The following is a 22,400-nucleotide window of genomic DNA, read 5'->3' on the forward strand; positions in this document are numbered from 1 at the left end:
AAAGGTAGGAGGGTGGATAAATCTCCTGGACCTGACAGAATGCATCCTCCGGTTCTGAAGGAAGTAGCTGGAGAAATTACGGAGGCACTAACGATGAATATTCAAGAATCGATATATTCTGGCATTGTGCCGGATGGCTGGAAAATTGCAGATGTTACCTTCTATTTAGGAAGGGTGGAAGGCAGCAGAAAGGAAGATATAGATCAGTTAGCCTGACATCAATGGTTGGGAAGTTGTTGGAATACATTGTGATGGTGAGATTACGAAGTACCAGGAAGCACATGACAGGATAGGCCAAAGCTAGCATGGTTTGGGGAAAGCAAAATCCTGCCTGACAAACCTACTGCAATACTTCCAGGAAATTACAAACAGAGTAGACGAAAGAGATGCAGTAGACGTGGTGCACTAGATTTTCAGAAGGCCTTTGACAAGTCTCGCATGAGACTGCTTAGCAAGATAAGAGCACATGGAATTACAAGGAAGTTACTCACAAGGGTGGAGCGTTGGCTAGTTGGCAGAAAACAGAGAGTAGAATTAAAGGAGTCTTATTCTGGCTGACTGCCGTTTACCAGTGGAGTTCAACAGGGATCGGAGTTGGGGCCGCTGCCTTTTACGATGTACGAAAATACTTTTTAGACCACGGTATTAAAGGATTTCTGTTTAAATTTGGCGATGATACAAAAAAATAGGTGGTGGAGCGGGTAGTGTTGAGGAAACAGAGGCCCTGCAAAAAGACTTAGATAATTTACGGGAATGGGCAAAGAGGGCAAGGAAATTCAGTGCATGGTCATGCATGTTGGTGGGAGAAATAAACGGGCAGTCTATTATTTAGATGGGGAGAGAATTCAAAATGCACAAATGCAAAGCGACTTGGGAGTCCTTGTGCAAGCTACCCTGAAGGTTAATCTCCAGATTGAGTCGGTTGTGACGAAGGCGAATGCAATTTTGACATTCATTTCCAGAGGTATAGAATATAAGAGCAGGGATATGACACTCGTGGACAACACTTGGGAGTATTGTGTGCAGTTTCGGGCTCCTTATTTTATAAAGGGTATACTAACGTTGGAGAGGGTTCAGTGAAAATTCACAAGAACGATTCCAGGAATGAAAGGTTTACCGTATAAGGAACGATTGGCTGCTCTTGGGCTGCAATCCTTGGAGTTCAGGAGAATGAGGGGCAATCTCATTGAAACATTCCAAATGTTAAAAAGCCTGAAGAGATTAGATATTACAAAGTTATTTCCCATGCTAGCGGATTCTAAGACAAGGCAGCTGACTACGGGAATGAAGGGCGCCCATTTGGAATTGCGTTGCGAAGAAATTAAGTTAGTCAGAGGGTGGTAAGTCTGTGGAATTTGTTGCACGAGTGGCTATGGAGGCCAAGACATTGGGTTAATTTAAGGCAGAGATAGATGGGTTCTTGATTCGCCAGGGCATCAAAAGAGTATTGGGTGAAGGCAGGAACTTGGGGACGACTGAGAGATTCGGATCAGCACATGATAGAATGGTGGACCAGACTGAATTGGCCAACTGGCCTATTCTGCTCCTATATCTTATGGTCTTATAGTCTTCATACGAAATTTCAAAACCAACAGAGAAAGCAAAAGGGAGAGTGTACAATTGAGCAAGTTTAGTGGGAATTTGGAGGACTGGAAAATTATTATGAAGGTAAAGGTAGAATACGAAAGTAAGCTAGCTTATAATATCAACAAGGATGCCAAAAGCTACTTCAGATATATAAAGGGGGGGGGGGGGGGAGAAGCGAGACGGGGCATCTGATCACTGGAAAACATGCTGAAGATGTGCCCATGTGGGTCCACGAAACACCGGACGAACGAAATGAGTAATTTTCATCAGTTTTCACTCTGGAAAACATTAGCTGCAAGTTCCAGGTGTCAGGAGTATAAAGTGTGTGAAGTTACCATGGCCGGAGAGAAGGCTGGTGAGTAACTCAAATATCTGAAGGTAGATGGTGTATACACCAGCGTTAAGAAAGTGTTGACTGAAGACATGGTGAAGGTATCAGTGATGATCTTTCAACAGCCACTCTGTTGTGGAATGTTTCCGGAAAACTGGGAAATTGCAAATATCACTTCACTCTTCAAGCAGGGTGAGGAAGAAGTAAGGAGAAACTAAACCGGTTAGTCTGACCACAGTGGTCGGCAAGAAGTTGCAGTCAATTTTTAATGATTAATTCTCAGGAAATTTGCAGACACATGATAAAATAGGACGGAATCAGCATGTTTTCCTCAAGGGAAAATCTTGCCTGAGAAATCTGTGGGAATTCTTTGAAGAGATAACACGCCGGACAAATGAGAATCTTTCCGCGTCGTCTACTTGGATTTCCGAAGGCATTTGAGAAAGTGCCACACGTGAGGCTGCTCGACAAGCTACGCGCCCATGGTAATACAGGAAAGGCTCTAGCATAGAAAAAGCAGTGGCTGATTAGCTGGGGGTAAAAAGCAGGAATAACTGGAGCCTTTTTCGACTGGCATGCGGTGTGCTATAGTGTTTCACAGGATTCTGCGTTAGGACTTACTTGTTTACGTTATATGCAATGATTTAGCGATGGAATTCATGGGTTTGTTGGAACGACTGAAAAATCCTATGATTTCCCTAGCTCTGACGAGAAACTCACGCTCTGTAGTTACTCGTTTTATCCTGATTGCTCTTGCTGTGTGATGAAGCAACGTAGCTATTCGCCTGTCCCGCAGTATCTTTGGAAAGCTGGGGCATTGATACCTTGGCTAAGACCCAACAATCTTGTCTTTGCCTCTCTTTCTTCAGGCATATCCCATCAGATGTGAGAGTCCTTGATTAATATTACGTCCACTTTTTATTTTACCTCCTTCTTTACCTTATTTCGCATTGTTTATTTGCATTAAATTGACCCTATTACTTACGCCGTTTATATACCTGCGGAGTAAAAATCTTTAGATACGTTTCCGTATAAATGAGCAACTTGTGTCACGTGACCAGCAACAATGAATATATAATTCAGTCAAGTTTTATAAACAAACATAATATTCCGCTAGTTTCCTCTGAATTACTGGCTTTCCTCCAACCTTCGAAATTCCTTTAAGGTCCAACCTTCTCGCAGTCTCGGATACATCATCCTTTTTCACCTTCACTAATAACTCCGGATCTGGCGATGCCATAAAATCGTCAATATTCATTGCTGCCGAATACCACCCACAGACCAATCAAACAAAAGAATCGGGTATTTCCCTTTTCCAAATCAGATTGATAATTAAACAAGCACTTAAGCTCAAAATCGGAACAATGGCGGACGAGTCCCCAATTTTGGCACGTGATCAGCAGCAATGAATATATTTTTGAGTCAAGTTTTATAAACAAACATAAACATTTATTAAGCTCTGCTCAACAATAGCGAAAAGTATTCAAATGACTAACTTAATAGGAAGTTAACTGCAACTCTGGAAGTTAAAGTGGTAAATTTGATCGCAGTTCTTAAGTTGGTAAATTCGAAAGTCCAAGTGATTTACAGTCAATAAGGAAAGACTTCTCTGGAAACGGATTTCTTCGAGACGTGACGTTACTGCTGATTCTGTCCAAAGCATTCACGACGAAGGAAATAAAACAACTTAAAGGAACTGATCTTTTTCTGACGAATGAACACTGCACAAACCTTCTTGATCTTACAGGACGTATATTAGATACAGGTCACTATTTCTGAACGAGAATCAATAAGGTCGATCCTGTATTAAACCCTCGAACGACATCAACTTTACTCAATCCTTCCGGGTCCCGTACCTTTGTAAGATCTTACAATAGAACGTAAAACTCCACTTTAAACGGAACTGCGTCATGAGACTAGTACGCAGCAGAACGGAGTAACTGACGAACTAAACAACGATTCAACGGCATAACAACGGGGGTTTCCAGTTATATACCTGTTGAGAACATGCATCACGTGACCGAACACTGGCGGGAAAATTACATAACCCCACCACCTCAAGACCATTACATCACTCTCACAAGATACTCAATGACATCATGATCATAAGACAGTCACGAGATACCCACGAGGTATGTAACACTTGTAATTTTTGTAATTTATAACAAGTATTATGTACACCAGGATAGTCAATATAACATAGGAATACAGTTGCTTCAGCATGAATTAAACCGCCTGATGGCATGGCGGAAGATGTCCCGGAACCTGTTGGTCGTGGCATTTAAGCCGTGATGCTGTTTCCCAGGTAGTAGTAACTGGAACAGTTTGTGGTCATGGTGATTCGGGTCTCCAAAGATCCTTCGGACGCTTTTTACACACCTGTCTTTGTAAATGTCCTGAAGAGTCGGAAGTTCATTGCTAAAGACGCACAGGGACGTCAGAGTCCTGCGATTGGGCGAAGTACAGTTTGCATAGCAGGTAGTGACGCAGCCAGTCAGGATACTCTCCATTGTGTCCCTGTAGAAAGTTCTTAGAATTTGGGAGCCCATCCCAAACTTTTTCAGAGGTCTCGGATGATAGAGGCGCTGTTGTACCGTTTTCGTCACACAGCCGGTATGTACAGACTATGTGAGATCCTTGGTGATGTTTATGCCGAGGAACTTAAAGCTTTTCACCCTCTCAACCCCAGATCCATTGATGTTAACAGGGAGTCAAACTGAGAACCAATGCCACCGGTCACATCAGTCACTGTACCAAAGATCCTGTTTGGGAGTTCCGGATGTTTCGTACTGCCCTCTACTTCTGGTTATCCCGTCCGTGGGACTTCATTCTGATCTTCAGCCCATCGGCGAGGGTCTTGGCAAAGGATGTGATTAGTAATTATAAGTCGACAGTGAGACCCGTGTTTAGGAAGGCGATATGGAATAATTGCTAACATAATGATCTAATCTAGTCCCGAGGTAAAAGTAACTGCACCAGACTGGTTTCAATTTGAACATTCATGTTTTATTTTAATCATTTATCAATTGTACAGAACCCCATTTTTTCTGAGTATGGTATGTGGACCGAGATCCATAATAGACACCATTGGGCTGCTTCTCAAATAAAACTGTTGTATGTTCTCTGCATTCATTTTGTGTATTAGTGTTTGTAAAGGACTATCGATTTGAAACAGTGCAAGCCGAAGGAGAAGTGTTTATTCACTCAGTACATGTACAGATATCCTGAAATCAGCAACAACCTGACAACTCCTTGAGCGACGCAGTCTCTGTCTCGGTAGTACAAACAAAAGTACAATGGATCACCTGTTTAGAGCCGTCAGCGGATCCGCCACTGAACTGAAGTTTCTGATAATCGTTAGATCAATGTTGTCAAATTCCAGGAATTAGCCCTGCTTAGCAGTGAATGGTGATGGTCAACATCCGATTTCCTGCATCTTACGAGAGTCCCTCTTGCGATTGCATTAGAGATGATGAAGCCGAAAACATATATTGTGATTACGGGAAAATCAGAATTCTTCAGCTTGAATAAAAGTCCATGATCAAGAGCGCGTCGTTTATAAATGCCTGGTAAACTGTTGGCGCGTTTATAAGGCCGAAGTGCATGATAAGGAACTCGAGGTGCTCTGTCGCTGAATGTCATAGGATGTCATCTTCCACGTGTATAATCAACCCCGCGGAGGACATGGACCTGACAGTGATCTGCTGCCCAGGCGTAGGCTCTATGTGGTGGAAGAGTCAAGAACTTTCCCTCACTGAAACCTTTTCGAAATACTTGTAAACGGATTTGATTTCTAACAAATTGGGTGCTGCAATTGCCCCAGGATCTTGCTCCAAGGATGACCTCTGAAACTCCATTGGTAGCGAGAGTGTTTCGAATTTCTTTGTTTCAGAAATGACAGAGCAGGATGGAGCCAAACTCTCCCAAAACTCTTCCACAGATGCCTACGTGTCTTTAGCGGAAACATAAGCCAAATCACAGTCGGTTTTCTCGTCCGTCTCTGCCCGCATCGAGAGTGAGCTGCAAGAAATCAATATCTCTTGAAAACCAAGGTCATTTACTCTTGTTACCTTTACCTTTTATGCTGACAGTCCCATATGAGCTTTGTACGCTCGGAAGTTCATTTCTGAACGCGTCCCACTGACCAGAAAACATCCCGGCTCCAATAGACGCTTGCTAAACGGTTTTTGATACCGTCAAAATTGAACTTTCCGCAATGAAAAATCTCAATGCACGGACTAGAACGATCTCTTTTTCCATATTTACTTTGAAATCAATGGCATTGTGATCACGAGTTACAAGGTATTCGATAAATCAAATTTATTTCTCTTGCACAGTCTCTTTCATTTCATAATGGCAGATCAAGTATTGCACGCGTTCTCCTTCGGACGTCTGCACACTTATGAAGAGGAAGAGAATTTTTGAACACATTGGACTAACTCTAACCTATTTAGTCCTTTAAAAGTGTGGAATTAACAGTCAACGTGCGGAATGTCAGAAGCACCAACTCTAACAACCGTAATGCCCTAGAGACAGACAGATATATATCCTCAAATTTGACCGTCTAAATACCACTGACTATTGGGCGGTCAGTAATCTATCCCCATTAACGTGATCATACCTTTCCTCTTTTTCAGTTTCATCAATAGAGCCTCAATAGTCGAATTCTGCATCTGTCGTGACGGAAGACAGCCGTAACATTTCCCCTGTCTATTAACGCTACTCATTCTCTTTTAGTCCATCCCGCTCTATCGCTTCTGAAACAAAGGAACTCCGAAATACTGAACTGTCACACTAAACTCCACTGCAACCACGTCTCTTTAACGGCAAAGTACCATGATTCCAGGTTTTGATCCAAGCCCTGAGTTCATCGGCCTTTTCTCCGATACTTCTACCACTGAAGTATGCGCAGCTCAGAACATTAGTCCTACCTTACTCAGCGATTGCATTCCTGACGTTGTCTGAGACCTTATCAACGTGTCTGCGCAATCTCCTCACCAGCTGTTCTGGCACCCTGGTTCCCATCCCCCGTGCAAATGTAGTTTAAATCTAATCATGCAGCATTCGCTAACCTTCCGGCAGGATATTAATGCACTTTCAGTTCACGCACGAAAAGTCTTTATCCATAGATCTTAACTTTCATGGAAGAGAGATCAGTGATCGAAAACTCGTATGGCCTCCCTCCTACACCAAACCCTTAGCCACGTATTAATATGTATCATGTTTCCATTTATCGCCTGATTAGGACGCGTCACGTGTCGCTGTCACAACCCCGAAGATCCTGCCCTCCACCTCAGCACCTAACTCTCTGAATTTCCATTGCAGAAATTCGTCACTCTTCTTACCGATGTCATTGGTCCTTAATAGACCACAGCTGTTGGCTGCTCACGGTCCTACTGAAGAATATTCAGGACTTGATCCAAGTTGTTTCGGACCTTGGTACCCGGGAGGCAATATAACATCCAGGAATCTGTTCTTCCCCTTCCCTTCTGAGGCATAGAACCAGACACAGTGCCAGAGATCCGACCTCTGTGGCTTTCCCCTGCTAGATCATGCAACCACAAACGGCAACCAGATGTTGGTGAGGGTGATGGCCATAGGGATAGTCTGCACTGGCTCTCTAAACCATTCCCCCTTCCTGACTGTCACCCAGTTTCCTGTGTCCTGCACCCTACCTGTATCTACCACTTTATATGTCCTAGTCCATCACGCCTGCGGCCCCCAGTGAACCGGGGTTCATCCAGATTCAACTCAAACACCTCATAGAATCTGCACCTTGCAGATTGTTACCAGCTGCAGCTCTGTGTACTTCTCGCAGCTGTTGTCATCAGGAACCATGGAAGTCTCCCCGCCTTTCCACATCCCGCGAGGAGCATTCCACTCCGGCGATGGCCGTCCCCTTGTCCCTGCCTTACTTTAATGTCTTCTGTGCATTTATCTCAGGATTAGCAAACCCGAGCGAAATACGTTCTCTTAAGCGTCTCATCTGTCAGAAAGGCCGCTGCTCTACAGTGCAAAACGCCCTGCTTCTGTCTCCTCTCCATCAGAGTAAACATTGACCTACAAGCCTGAACAACATTCTGACTGTAATAACTCATCCATGATAGAATGATGAACAGACACAGCGGACCGAATGACCTTTCTGCACGATATCTTACGTTCTTGTGAACTTAATCGCAGCTTCGCTTTCTTCCACAGTCATCAGACTATTGAGCTTTATAGTTCAGTTACTAACATCCATCTGTAAAGCAGCGTTGCGAGATATAATTGAACTGTGTTCAGTTTCTGTTGACGTTGTCATGATCAACTCGCACTCAATGTTTTCAGATTCAATACGGTCTATTAACGTTTCCTCCCCGCTTCACTACATGTAAAAATAATGAGTCTTCCAAGCGTTCTCATTCATCCCAGCAAACCTCCTTCCCAAATTCTTGCTGAGACGCGTCTCACGAGTCTTCGATCTGTAATTATTTTGCTTCACTTCCCAAAGAAGCTGCCTAACCTGCAAAACTGTAACAAGCTCGCGTTCATTTCCGATTAGCGGGATGATATGTGTGTTTGTGCGTAAATAACTTTGCCTTCAAATCAGGCATTCATTCCGTTCCCAAACACAACAGTAGTCAGGGTGGCCGAGTGGTCTAAGGCGCCAGACTCAAGGTATGAAAATCCTTCCGACAAACGCGAGTGTTCTGGTCTCCAGCTGGGGTCGTGGGTTCGAATCCCACTCCTGACATCTTTTGTTGTTAAACATTCAATCCAGGTGATGTTATTTCTGCAACAAAACGTAGGTTCTTAGTGTGGATTAGGAAAACGGTAGAATAGATTGTGGTTTTTGACACTGCTCATCACAGTACAACAGATCATCGTACACCGATTTTTGGGTGAGCGATTTATTCAGAAACAATCCCATGGAGAAGTACCTTGGCCCGTAACGTCGAATGTGTATTTTTTTGACAGATGCTGCCTGGTCTGCTGAAGTACTAGGATACTCATCTAATCAATATAGAATAGTGTTTAAAGTGAAATCTTTGGCTGTCGGAATATTCAATGGATGGGGACGTGAGGCTAAACTGTTCTTGCACCTGTCGGTGCGAGTCCTGAGGCTCTTTTTACCTTCTACCTAATGGCAGCAGCGTAAAAAGAAAATGTCCTGGTTGGTGAGGACCTCTGGCGGTGGATGCAGTTTTCCGATGACAGCGTTATGCAGATGTGCTGAATGTTTTGTAGTGCTTTACCCGTGACGGACTGGGCCGAATCCACTAACCTTTTGAAGATTTTCCTTCAAAGGTAATGTTATTTCCGTGCCAAGTCCTGATGCAGGCAGACAATCCACTCTCTACTACACATCTGTAGACGTTCATCCAGGTTTTTGAGGTCATGTTGAATCCACGCAGTCTCCTGATAAAGTAGAGGATATACTAATACCTACCAATTTAAAATCACTTCCTCCAATGAGAAATGTCTCATGGACCTGTGGTTTTCCCTCTCCTCAAGACCACAATCTGTCCTTGGTCTTGCCGACATTGAGTGATAAGGTGTTCTCACATCTTCTTTAAAACTTCCCCTCTTAGTTGAAATGTATGCCCTATGATATAAGGCATATCACCTCTGGGATGGAGACAGCTTCTGTGTGCTCTACCTTTATCTATGCCTCCCAAAATCTAAGAGACGCCTATCAGATTTTCCCTCAGCCTCGCTGCTCCAGAGGGAAAAAAAACACAAGATGGTTGAAGCTCTCGTTATCGCAAAACCAAACCGGCTAATTCAGGAATCATCTTGTTAAATCTCTTCTGCACACTCTCCAAATCCTCGTCATCCTTTCTGTGACAGATGACCTAAACTGTGTGCATTACCAGTTCCAGAGCTGTGCTGCTGTGAGCTTTAAATTCTCACATGCTGGAAAACCTGAGACAAGGCATCACGTCCATTTTCATTTCAAATCACACGATGTAGTGAGTGTTTGTATGTATGCTCTCTCACCAATGTAGTCGTTCACTCTATTATGAAACACAGCTGTTCATGTGGGTTTGAAGAGAGTTGTCAGGGTGGCCGAGTGGTCTAAGGCGCCAGACTTAAGCCGAGAAAGTCGTTTCATAATAGACGCGAGTGTTCTGGTCTCCATCTGGAGGCGTGGGTTCGAATCCCACTCCTGACAACTGTTGTCTTTTACACTTGGTGTTTTGATAATGCAATCACTAATTTTATTGCAGCGATTAAAGCATGGGTTGGGAGGATGAGAAAGACGCAAGAAAGATAAAGGTTTTGTTTTAGTCACAGCAGAGAGCAGTACAACGGGTCACATTACATCGGATTTAGGCTGCCGAGTTTGAAGAGAAAGTGGATTCGGTGAAGAGCGTCTGTGTCACCGTCTCAGCCATGGCTATTTGTTGGACAGAATAACATCGGTTCCATTCAGACACGTTGTTGGTCGCTATAATGAATAGGCATTTTACATCGTCGTCCTTAAGCATACCTGTACATCTGCCGCGGAGCTCAGTGTCGTGCGTTTAACGCCACTCTGCACTTGGGAATATCGGATTGATCATTCTGGACTGTATTATATTCCCTTTCTGTGGTTTAATAGGACACACTTTTTTTTTTTTTGCAAAGCATATGTTTTAAGACATACAGCGTGGAAAAGAAACTTCGGCCCAACTGGTTCAAAGTTAAAAGCAGAAAGTAAATTCTGCATCACAGCAAATCTATATACATATATCACCATGTACAAAAATGAAATTCACTTTCCCGCGGGCATCCAAGGAACACAATAAAATCGTTGAAGGACCGCAGTAACAGGACGGTCAAAACACCCGATGTGTGTAACACAACAAACTGTGAGAAGTCAAGCGAAATAATAATGATAATAACAACATTGATTGTTATTTTACGCAATAATCCAGGGCGACTACGAAGCCCACCAGAATTTCTTCAGATTTAAACACCCTCTCAGATACAAACAAATGAATTACACCTTGACGGAGGATCGAACATGAACGATTTGAAATTATTCACGTAAAGCTGAAACGTTTAATACAGGTAGTAAAAATGATTTCGAAAGTTATAAAATATAAAATCTGGACAAGATAAGCGTATTAGATTAAACAAAAAGGAAATTGCAATTGAGGTAGCACAATATAAAATAGAACAGCAGGATGCCATACAACTGATGGATGGATACTTTTACTTTACATCTTTATGATTTGGATGCTGGAATTGATGATCTTACGGGCAGGTTTGAGGACCAGATGAAGATAGGTGAAGATGAAGAAACTCTGCAGGACGTAGAGAAGCTGCAAAAGGACTTGGACAGATCAGGAGAATGGGCAAAAAAGCAGCACATAGAACACACTGTCAGGCATTAACAGTGCTGCAGCACTTCGGCAAAATAAATAAAGTTCAGGCTATTTTCTGAACCTACAGAAAATTGGAAAATCTGAAGTGCAAAGCTACTTAAGAGTGTTCATGCTGAATTCCCTGAGGGGAATTTCTTAGTTAGCGAAAGTGGTCAGGAAGACAAATGAGATGTTAGCAAACATTGATGGAAGAATGTAATATAATCTTGAGGCTTTAAAATGTACTGATGTGGCCTTACTGTGAGTATTGTGAGCAGTTTGGAGGCCCTTGTCTTAGAAAGGATGTGCTATCATTGGAGACATTTCAAAAGTGGTTTAGAAATTAATTCAGGATGGAAAGACTGATAGCTGGAGCATTTGATGGCTCTCGGCCTCTACGCACGACAATTCAGAAGATTGAGTGTTTCTCTACTCACGGTCATCGGGAAGATTGAGTGTTTACCCTATGAATGTCCCTATTTGACCCTTCCTGACTACTAGAGGTTGTCTCCCCATATCTATCACTCGTGTGTTCCGGTGGCTTCAGCGGGTACTGAAAAGCATCTTGGAACTTTGCTGGAAGCAACCGGCAAGACTTCTCTCAGAAAGGCGTGTTCTCCTTTGCTCTAATAGTGCGGCAGGTACTATCGGAGAAATCAAAATCAGAACTGTCAGTAGAAAATACTTCTTCGCATTCCAACATTTTCTCAGTTTAATCCCCTTTTGTATTCCTCGAGCACGCCGGTAAATGCAGGGATTTCCGTTACTCTAGCTAAGCCCAGTACAGAAGTTGATAGGTTTAGACTGGGTGTAGCTCACAGTTCCTCCTTTCCGTTCATCATACTACTTGGCAGGAACTGGCACCTTCTCAAAAGCAGCTCTGTACACAGGATGAATGGACAAGGGGTTCAAAATGATCTTTCCATTTCTCTCCCGCATGCTCCCAGGAGCCTTCTCACATTGGCAGTATTTGTTCCCACAAGAATAGAAGCTCCATCCTTCTCAATCGGATCCGGGTAGAGCAAGACTAGTGTGTCAATAATCTCAGTTACTCCAACATCTGCTCCGTAAACACCAGCTTCAACAACACGTAACCATTGTATGGATACTCACCGGTACTAAGCCCCGGAATCTCAGGGGCACTCAGTGACGACAATGGTAAGTGCGCCCGATGCCGGTCGGAACAGGATCTACAAAGCAGAGTAATTTCAGAACCTGTGTCCACTGTGGCTCTAGCATAAGCACCTTCAGTCCGTAGAGATACACCAGAGTATAGTCTCACTAGCCCTTCAGGAAGAGTGTTTTGTACTTTAGTACTGTTTCCTTTGATACACTAATCCTCTCCGTGACGTCAGCCTGTTCCTTTACTGGGTCCCTCCGTAGCTTGATCTCTTTTCGTCGCTGTTTGATTAACCGCTGAATTGTTTTCTGAAGGTTTTCCTGTCCTTCACACCCCCGCTTCTCCACATTTGTAACAGAAAAGTTTGGAGGGCTGTCAGATGTTAAATCGGAGCATTGGTAGGATGCAAAACTGGGCTGAGAAATAGCAGATGGGATTTAACCCAGATCGGTGTGACGTAGTTCATTTTGGTCGGTGAAATATAATGGCAGAGTATAGTATTAATGGTAAGACTCATGGCAGTGTGGAGGACAAGAGGGATTTGTGGGTCCGAGTCAATGGGGCACTCAACACTGCTGTGAAGGATGATTGCCATTCAGAAAACACACGGCACATTAGCCTTCATCAATCGTGGGGTTGAGCTGAGGAGCTGAGAGGTCATGTTGCACCTACTGGTCACACCTCACTTGGAGTACTGTGCTTAGTCCTGGTTGCCTCACTATAGGAAGAATCTGGAAACCATAGAAAGTGTGCAGAGGAGATTTACAAGGATGTTGCCTGGATTGGGGAGCCTGCCGTATGAGAATAGGTTGAGTGAACTCCGCCTTTTCTCCTTGGAGCGACGGAGGAGGAGAGGTGACCTGATGGACGTAAGAACATAATGAGAAGCATTGATTGTGTGGATAGTCAGAGGCTTTTTTTCCCAGGGCTGGAATGGCTAGCACGAGAGGGCATAGGTTTAAGATGCTTGGAAGTAGGTACAGAGGAAATGTCAGGGGTAAGATCTTTACGCAGGAAGTGTCGAGTTGTGTAATGGGCTGCCGACGACGGTGGTGATGCAGATACGATAGGGTCTTTTAAGAGACTACTGGACAGGTACATGAAGTTCAGAGAAACAGAGGGCTATGGGTAACCCGAGGTAATTTCTAAGATAAGAACATATTCGGCACAGCTTTGTGGGCCGAAGCACCTATACTGTGCAATAGATATTTGTTTCTATCTATGTTTCTAAGCTACATAGCGGAGGAAGTAAGTAAGATCGCCATGTCAGTCTTCAAAAGTGAAGAAACCTGGATTTTGCCCCACATTCAGGAGATTCAGTGGACACAGGTGAGGGCCGATGTCAGTAAATAAGAAGACGTTGTTGGGGATGCCGAAACTCCCCAACGGGAGTAAATCACCTGGACCAACTTGCTACTGTCCAGAGTTCTGAGGGAGGACATGAATAGTAGTGAGCTTTTCAGAAACACTGGAGTCATGGAGACTCCTAAGGGATTGGAAATTGGTAAATGTGATCCATGCCTAAGAAGCTGGGGAACTAATGAGCATTTAACCTGACCGACGTGATTGATAACATTTTTGAGTCATTATTCAGGGTAAAATTCTGTTGTCAGGAAAGAGCAGAGAACGGAACCCAATGCACTGTTACCTTACAGGGGTTGGACATTGTCTACTAGAACCTACGGCAGCCGTTCACAACTGTCCTTCCTATTGTAGGAGCAGCCTGAAGAGATTGGCTTCTGTCTGTCACCTCGTCGTCAGTAAGAACCGCCAACATTCACTGTAGCCCCTCTGGTTCTTTTGTCGCCCGGCTCACAGTCACAGTGTTATACGACTGTTTACCCTTCCGCCGTCTCACCAAGGTGACCTGACACCCCGTTCGGGATAGTGGAGAAGATAATGAACTCGGGACTCCGTATGCTCCAGTTACCTGTCACTGCTGCTCCTCATCTCACTCAGACCTAATTCTTGAACCTTTCTGGAGGATTTCAGAGTCACCAGCGGGACGCAGCCCACCGTCCGTCTGCGCGCGTTGCAACTTGTAGGACTCAGCGTCAATTTCAACACTTTGAACAAACCGCTTTCTTCTATTTCAGCCAGCATCGGACAGAGTCCGGTAGAGTTCCCTTGAACACAACTTCTTTCTCCCTACATGCCCTGCTGGACGAGCTGGACATTCACAACACCGCTCATCTACTGTCAGGTCTTTGCCACAGTCTGAACTGCCTTTCTCATCTTTCCTGCAACTCCGGTATTTCTTTAACAGTCTCCCCGTATACCTGCTCTCGTTAAGCCATCACGCGGATCTTCCTTCTGCAGGACTGCCCTTCTATCCTATCACCCGTCCAGTCCCACTGTCACTTACTGGCTGCAGGAACGTTTAATCAGGACAGTTAGGAATTGGATTCGACTGAAGTACATGAAGAAAATAAAATATCGGAGGGCCTGTGTGAAAAGAGCGATGCTTAGCGGCACGGGAAGTGTCACCAATAGGGGACAGAGAGTGGGAGATGAGACATGGATTAGATCTCCGGTGAGTTATTAAACAGGGCGGAAGGATCAGCATATGAACTGGGCTGAAGATTTGGCTTTGGATGGTCACGTGAGATCTCTACAGTGCACTTGTGCGATTCAGGCTGACAACAGAAGACCAGGACGAACAGGAATTAAGACATAAAAGGATAAGCGAGAGCTTAGAATGTATCAATTGGAAATTATGCTGGAGAGGTTGGAATGAGGACCACCGAATTGGCGAATGAGTGCATGCATCTTCACTGTGAAGGACAAATTGACAAAAATTCAAGCCGAGTGTGCCGGTCAGACTACCAAGTAACCTCCATTTTGTAAAACGGCTGGGAGAAAAGGCCATCCGTCCCATTTAATACTGATCGCACCAGAGAACCAACGTTACCCCTAGGCGTGTCACCTACCGCATGCAGAGAGTCACGAAGTAGATGTAATTGTTAAAGGGAGCATTCTGCTTCATGAGCGTTTGAAGTCATTTGCCTGGCTTAGGATATCCCTACGAAGCTTCCCGGCGAACATATCCACACTCGGGAAACGAGCTATAAATACTTGAAAGATGCAACTACCGTCTAAATGGGAACAGGGCATTTCCGATACATCACTCCTCCTCTCCTGACCCTGCTCTGCCATTCCATCACGTGAGATCCCCTTCCGTTTCCGATCACTCGAACCCCACACTCGAGATCAGTGACACATTCCCCTGCAGTACCTACACCTCCTCCCTCATCAGCATCCCTGGACATGGACAACACTGCCATCCAAAGCGGGCGTTGAACAATATATGCTCATAAACCACTAAACCACTCATTCACCCAGATTCCCTGCATTCACTCCTCCTCCTCTGGCATCAGATTCAGATTCAGATCAATCGACTTATCATCCGTTGACTCCCTTTTGCCAATCCTGACCCATGTTTCCGCAAAGAATTCCAATCTACTTGTCAGGAATGATTTCCCCTGAAAGGACGCAATCTGAGTTCACCCTATTTCATTCTGTGCCATTCAATACCCCCAAAACTGGTCCTTGATAGCTGATACCAAAAGCGTAGTGATGTGCAGAATTTCCCAACCTCATGGAAACCATTACTCCGTGCTGAGAGATCTCCGGACCTTAACATCCCACAGCTGGGCCGCTGCCAGTTCTTCCTCCCGCACTCGAACTCGTAACCGGCTTCGATAGCTGAGACGCTGATAAAGAAATAATCATCAACACATACAGCAGGCCTGGATATTCTCACTCCTCACGCACCTGTCGGGTCGAAGATAACACAAAAAAAAAAAACAGAAAACATGCAGCCAGTCTGGAGGACTATTTCACTGAGCTTTTACAGGCAACTTGAATGGTCCCCGGTATAACAAGATGTGACGTTGTACCATATGACTACCTGCAGCCCACTTTCTCTGTGACCATACTGCTTTGTTGCACTGTGTTAATGTTCTGCCTCGACTAATAAATACAAGCATTCCATTTGACTTCTTCACCGCCCTATCAGTCGATGCAGCCACATTCAGGGAGCGATGAACTTGGACACCAAGATGTCTCTGTCCATCAACACTCTTAAGGGTCTTGTATTTAGCAGTGTACCCGCTCTTTACATTTGACCTACCAGGATGCCAAGATGACCGTCACAACTCAAATCTCACTGAGTATTTTTCTAGCCCTGTTGAATTTATTGCCAAGTGCACAGGTACAGATGCTGAGAAACACCAAGTTGAATTTATTGCCAAGTGCACAGGTACAGGTGCTGAGAAACACCAGGTTGAATTTATTGCCAAGTGCATAGGTACAGGTGCTGAGAAACACCAGGTTGAATTTATTGCCAGGTGCACAGGTACAGGTGCTGAGAAACACCAAGTTGAATTTATTGCCAGGTGCACAGGTACAGGTACTGAGAAACACCAAGTAGCATCAGCATCGCGGGCAAGTACATTCAGATAAGACAAAGAACATAAATTATGCAATTCTCTGTCATTACCAATATAGAATTACATATTATATATATAGCAATAGACTTGGAAATGTTGAATTCGGCCCCTCGGCCAAATTGTTGATAGAATTTGGAAACAACAGGGCTCCAAGCCCCGGTTCCTACAACACCCACTGGGAAATCCTGCAGGCCCCAAAAGGGTTTGACTATTCCTTCTCTTTATACACACAGACAACAGGTACAGGAACAGTCCATTCGGCCACTTCAGCCCGTCCTCTCATTCAATAAGACCCCGGGCCGTTCCATCGACCCGCAAATCCTCTCCTTTACACACTTTCCACAGACCATTAGCCCCACTTACAGGTCAAAATTCTGCTGGTGTTTGCCTACCAATGTGGTGAATCCCTTTGCTCGCAATTACCGTGGGATCGGTCATTTCTACAGATGAGGTCCTCGCTGTCCACCCCACCGTCCCGCACGGGGACAAACCTCCTGTCACACAATTTTATTCTTTCAATAATATCCCCCTTCCCCCCTTCTGTCGGGAACCCTTCCCGGGGAGCCGGCACCCAGCCAATGGGCCGAGCGGCTTCCTCCTACTTCCCAGCGATACATCAGATTTGGCCGCAGGAAACCGCTTCACAAACGTCTCCTACCCCTCCTCCTCCCTCAACATCTCTCGGAAGGAAATGGAAATAAATCAAAAGCAGGGCATTTACTTTGAGATTTGTTCCGCATTGTGGATAGTGCGGAGAGATGTCAGAGGTTACAGTGGGGCATTGATAGGATGCAAAACTGGGCTGATAAGTGGCATATGGAGTTCAACCCAAATAAGTGTGAGGCCTTCATTAATCGTGGGATTGTGTTTAGGACCCGAGAGTTAATGTTACAGCTATCTAGGGCACTGGTCAGACCCCACTTGGAGTACTGTGCTCAGTTCTGGTCGTCTCACAACAGGAAGAATGTCGAAAACATGAAAAGAGTGCAGAGGAAATTTACAAGGATGATGTCTGGATATGGGAGCATACCGTATGAGAATATGTTGAGGGAACTCGGCCTTTTTACCTTGGATCGATGCAGGATGAGAGATGACCTCACAGAGGTGTATAAGATTATGAGAGGCATGAATCGTGTAGATAGTCAGAGGCTTTTTCCCGGGGCTGAAATGGCTAACACGACAGGGCACAGCTTCACGGTGCTTAAAGTAGGTACGGTGTAGATGTAAGGGGTAAGCTTTTTTTTGAGACGCAGAGAATGGAGAATGCGTCGAATGGTCTGCCGGCGACGGTGGTGGAAGCGGATACAATATGGTCATTTAAGAGACTCCTGGACAGTTACATGACTCTCAAAAAAATAGAGGGGTATGTGTAACCCGAGGTGATTTCTAAGGTAAGAACATGTTTGGCACAGCTTTGTGGGCTGAAGGGTCTGTATTCTGCTCTAGGTTCTCTATGTTTCTTTGTTTCTATGCTGATATGAATAATTACACATCACATCCGTGAAATCTGTGTATGTGGCTGCTCCGTGGCAATACTCAGTCTTTGAACTTAGAGCTCCGGCATTTTTCCACCAGGTGAGTCTCGGCTGAGATATTGCCCAAGAAGTTTGATGTGCTTATCTTCCAGCAGCCCAATATTTACATCAGAGTCAGTAGTATAAAATTAAACTGTTTGTTCAAGTAACTGTAGTGAAGAAAATTAGTCAGGGGTACAATCGTATCTCTAGAGGCCGATCCTCTGTATATACCAGCGCCGTTTCGAATGCATAAAGCTCAGAGTGTCAGACGGAGCTGTGAATTCAGGATTCACACATTCTCACTGAAATGGTGTATCCAGTTATCTGGCGAATAGAAGACGTCTACTATCCTTTTATTTCAGCTTTTGGAATTCCCGGTAAGCCGCAGTGTCAGTTGTCGTTGGTGGGAAATGAAGCTTAATTCCAATCTCGTTTTTGTTTCTGTCGCTGGTTTCCACTGTCACATGCCAAGGCCTAATATTCCAATTTTCAGGAACGGTATGTAACCATACGGACTGTGGAATGTGGGACCTGGATCTAAAGATCGCTGCCGAAATGTAGAGATTCCGCCAACAATTGTGTAATTGAAACGGTCGGGCAGCGCTCTTCCAGCTGTTTGTGTTCAATAATGTTGCTTGGGTCTCTGTGATTCTGAACTTCTGAATATTGTCCCGCAGTGATACACAAATTGATCGTCTGTATTTGTATGTGACCAGTTCGCTGAGTTAGGACTAAAACCAAACTATCGACTGTTAGTAACACTTCAGCAAATGTGAGGAATTCCACATTGTGTGTGATATGACTGAATGTGAAACAGTTGATGGACAGCACAATGAAGTCGTTGCTGAGCAATTAACACCATCGGCGTGTTGTTTCATAGTTATGAACTGAAATGAAATATCTTTATTGTCATTGCATGGTACAATTTGTCATGCACCAATACAGCGAAAATGAGTTTGCAACTCTCATACTCAATGCTCTAAAACAACAAATAAGATAAATAAACAATAAATAAAATCAAGTAACCAGCCAGTACAAGCAATGTCCAGCAGTGCAAAAACACAACTCAGATGCATGACAGCCATAAAACCATATTAAAGTAGCAATATAACAAATTTATGGATGATACTTGATCGATTGGTTCAGAACAATTATAGCTCTGGGGAAAAAGCTATTTTTCAGTCTGGAAGTGCGGGGCATAGAAAATCTTATAACGTCTGCCAGATGGAAGAAATTCAAGCAGATGACTACATGGGTGTGTATTGTCCTTACAGATTCTTGTAGCTTTCCTTAAGCAGCGAGATCTGTAGGTGTCCTCCAGGGCTGGGAGCTGTGTCCCAATGATCTTCTAGTGCGCTAGAGACGACCCGCTGAAGTGCTTTCTATCAGCTGCTGTACAACTGAGATACCACACAGAGATGCAGCATGTTAAGATGCTCTGTATGGTGCAGCGGTAAAAGACCACAGGCATCTGTTCAGGTAGACCAGCTTTCTTCAGCGTCCTGATGAAAAAAAAAAAAAAAAAAAACAAGCGTTGCTGTGCTTTCTTAACTATTATAGTGGTGTTAGTAGACCATGTAAGGTCTTCTTAGATACATATTCCCAGAAACCTGAAACTGGACACTCTCTCCACTTTGTCTCCGTTAATGTAGACTGGAGCGTATTCGTCATCCCGTGACTTTCCAAAATTGATAATTAGCTCCTTTGTCTTTGCTGTATTAAGAGACAGGTTGCTCCCTGAGCACCAGCTCACTAAGTTCTGTACCTCCGCTCTGTACGCTGATTCATCCCTTTTGGAGATCAACCCGATCACTGTTGTGTTGTCTGCGAATTTGACGATGGTATTGGTGTTAAATGCAGGTACACAGTCGTAAGTGAAGAGGGAGTAGAGTATGGGACTCAATACACAACCTTGTGGTGTACCAGTGTTCAGGATAGTAGTGGAGGACAGGTGAGGGCCAAGTCTCACTGCCTGTGAACGCTCTGACAAGAAATTCAGGACCCAGTTGCAGAGTGATGAGCTGAGGCCTGGCTGGTGGAGTTTGCAGATGAGCTTGCTGGGGATGACAGTATTAAAAGCAGAGCTATAATCAACAAACAACATCCTCACGTATGTGCCCTTTTCCCCCAGGTGTGTCAGCACAGTGCGAAGAGATAATGAGATGGCACCCTCCGCGGACCTGTTTGCTTTATAGGCAAACTGGTGTGTGCGCGGTTTAGCAGGGATAGTGACTTTAATGTGGGAGAGGACCAATTTCACAGTATGAGTACTGTGAAATATATTCAATTTTTGTATAAATCTGATAATGTTACAAACATATGACTGCTGCACGGACCTCATTGCTGGACGTAGAATTCCTCTCCCTGGCTTCCCTGTGATGGACTCTGTGGGAGGCGTCATGTCTGTCTGGGAGGTTGTGTCAAACCGGGATGTAACTGTGGGATTCAGTCAGTGATCTGTTAGTGAGTTGGCACTGGGGGAATAGGAAACAAATGCGGGGATTTCTGTAAGTACTGGGCTTCAGGCAGCTTATATGGAAAGAGAATCTAGTTAAAACTCGTGTCAGCGTCCGCTTTGAGAACACATCTGAGAAAAGACTCTTCAACTGCTTTTCCATATTTTTTTTTTTCTGCCTGGATGAGTGATTTCAGCATTTCCTGTTTTTGTACAGTCCATGGGCTGTTCTGTAGCTGACAGGCATAGCCATGAGTTTGATAATTGTCTAATGGAAGAATTCCGTATTCAGAGTCTGAATTTATTCATTTAATCCACAAAAGGCGCCAGTAGAAATGTCCCATACAGTACTGATTCTGCGGAGGTAGTTACCCAGTTTTAAATTTCCGCTGCTACTTCACATTTCGATCATCAGGAAGGAATCTGTATTCAGATCATATTGATTTTATTTTACTATGTAAACTCTTTCTTGGTCTCCGGCAGCTCTGCGCTCTCTCTCCCTCGACCCTTCCACCACTAAACGCAACATTGAAGTAGAAATATGACAGGATACCCCCAAACTACTGCATTAAGTTTTGCTCCAGTTTTTGCTGTTTCTTGTCTCCCTTCCAGCGAACTTGGTGGCCACCGTGATTCTGTCCCGGGGAAAGTGCGGTCTCTCCAAATGCGTCACTCGCTACATGGTGGGAATGGCAGCAGCCGATCTCCTGGTCGTTATCTCGGATCCGCTGCTGTCGAGGACATCTGAGATTTACTTTTACCGTTCATTCCTGCGTATCACTCCTGTGTGCAGACTCAGGATGTGGTTGGTTTTTGCGAGCACTGCGGCCTCTGTTTGGCTGACTGTCGCTTTCACGGTCGATCGATTTGTTGCTATTTGCTGTGAGAAGCTGAAAACAAAATATTGCACCGAAAGAACGGCGGCTGTGGTTATCGGGACAGTGAGTTTGCTGGCCTGTTTGGAGAGTGTCCCCTGGGGCTTTGTCTACGAGCATACAGAAATAATTGATGGTGTTCCCTGGTATTGTGTGCTAACACAGAGCTTCGAAAATTCCCCCTCATGGGCGGTATTTGAGATGTTTCATCGCATTTTAACCCCTTGTCTCCCATTCTTTCTGATTTTACTGTTCAATATTCAGACTGTCAGCTGTATTCTAGCGGCTAGTAGATCCCGCAGGGGGCTCTGGGGACAAAAGAGTGGAGAGAATCACAAAGATCGGGAGATGGAGAACCGACGCAAATCCATCGTTTTACTCTTCGCATTAACCGGTAGTTTCATATTGTTGTGGGTAACACAGGTGGGATTTTATATCTATCGACGGATTTCAATGAGTTTTGTTTATTCTGTCACGGATCCCCGTTACATCACAGAATATACATCGGGAATGCTGCAGGTTCTCAGTTCCTGCACCAACACGTGTATTTACGCCCTGACACAGAGCAAATTCCGAGAGGAGCTAAAGACCCACTAAATGAGATTTTGAGCTTCATTAAACGTTGGAAATAAACGTTGTACGGTATGATGTTTCGGTTGCTTTCATGTGCCTCACTTTGTAATCCCCCCACCCCCACTGTGGGTAAATGGAAACGATGTGATGGACAGAGTT

General features: G+C 44.4%; 2 non-coding genes across 2 annotated transcripts; both read left to right on the forward strand.

The window, feature by feature from the left end:
* Nucleotides 1-8,537: 8,537 nt before the first annotated feature.
* On the forward strand, nt 8,538-8,651 carry trnal-caa (transfer RNA leucine (anticodon CAA)). The gene is made up of 2 exons: nt 8,538-8,575; nt 8,606-8,651. It is a non-coding gene; the product is annotated as a tRNA-Leu (tRNA).
* A 1,306-nt stretch (nt 8,652-9,957) lies between these two features.
* trnal-uaa (transfer RNA leucine (anticodon UAA)) lies at nt 9,958-10,073 on the forward strand. The gene is made up of 2 exons: nt 9,958-9,995; nt 10,039-10,073. It is a non-coding gene; the product is annotated as a tRNA-Leu (tRNA).
* Nucleotides 10,074-22,400: the final 12,327 nt, after the last annotated feature.

Source organism: Mobula birostris, chromosome 13 (genome assembly GCF_030028105.1).
Source record: "Mobula birostris isolate sMobBir1 chromosome 13, sMobBir1.hap1, whole genome shotgun sequence".
Classification (NCBI taxonomy): Eukaryota; Metazoa; Chordata; class Chondrichthyes; order Myliobatiformes; family Myliobatidae; genus Mobula; species Mobula birostris.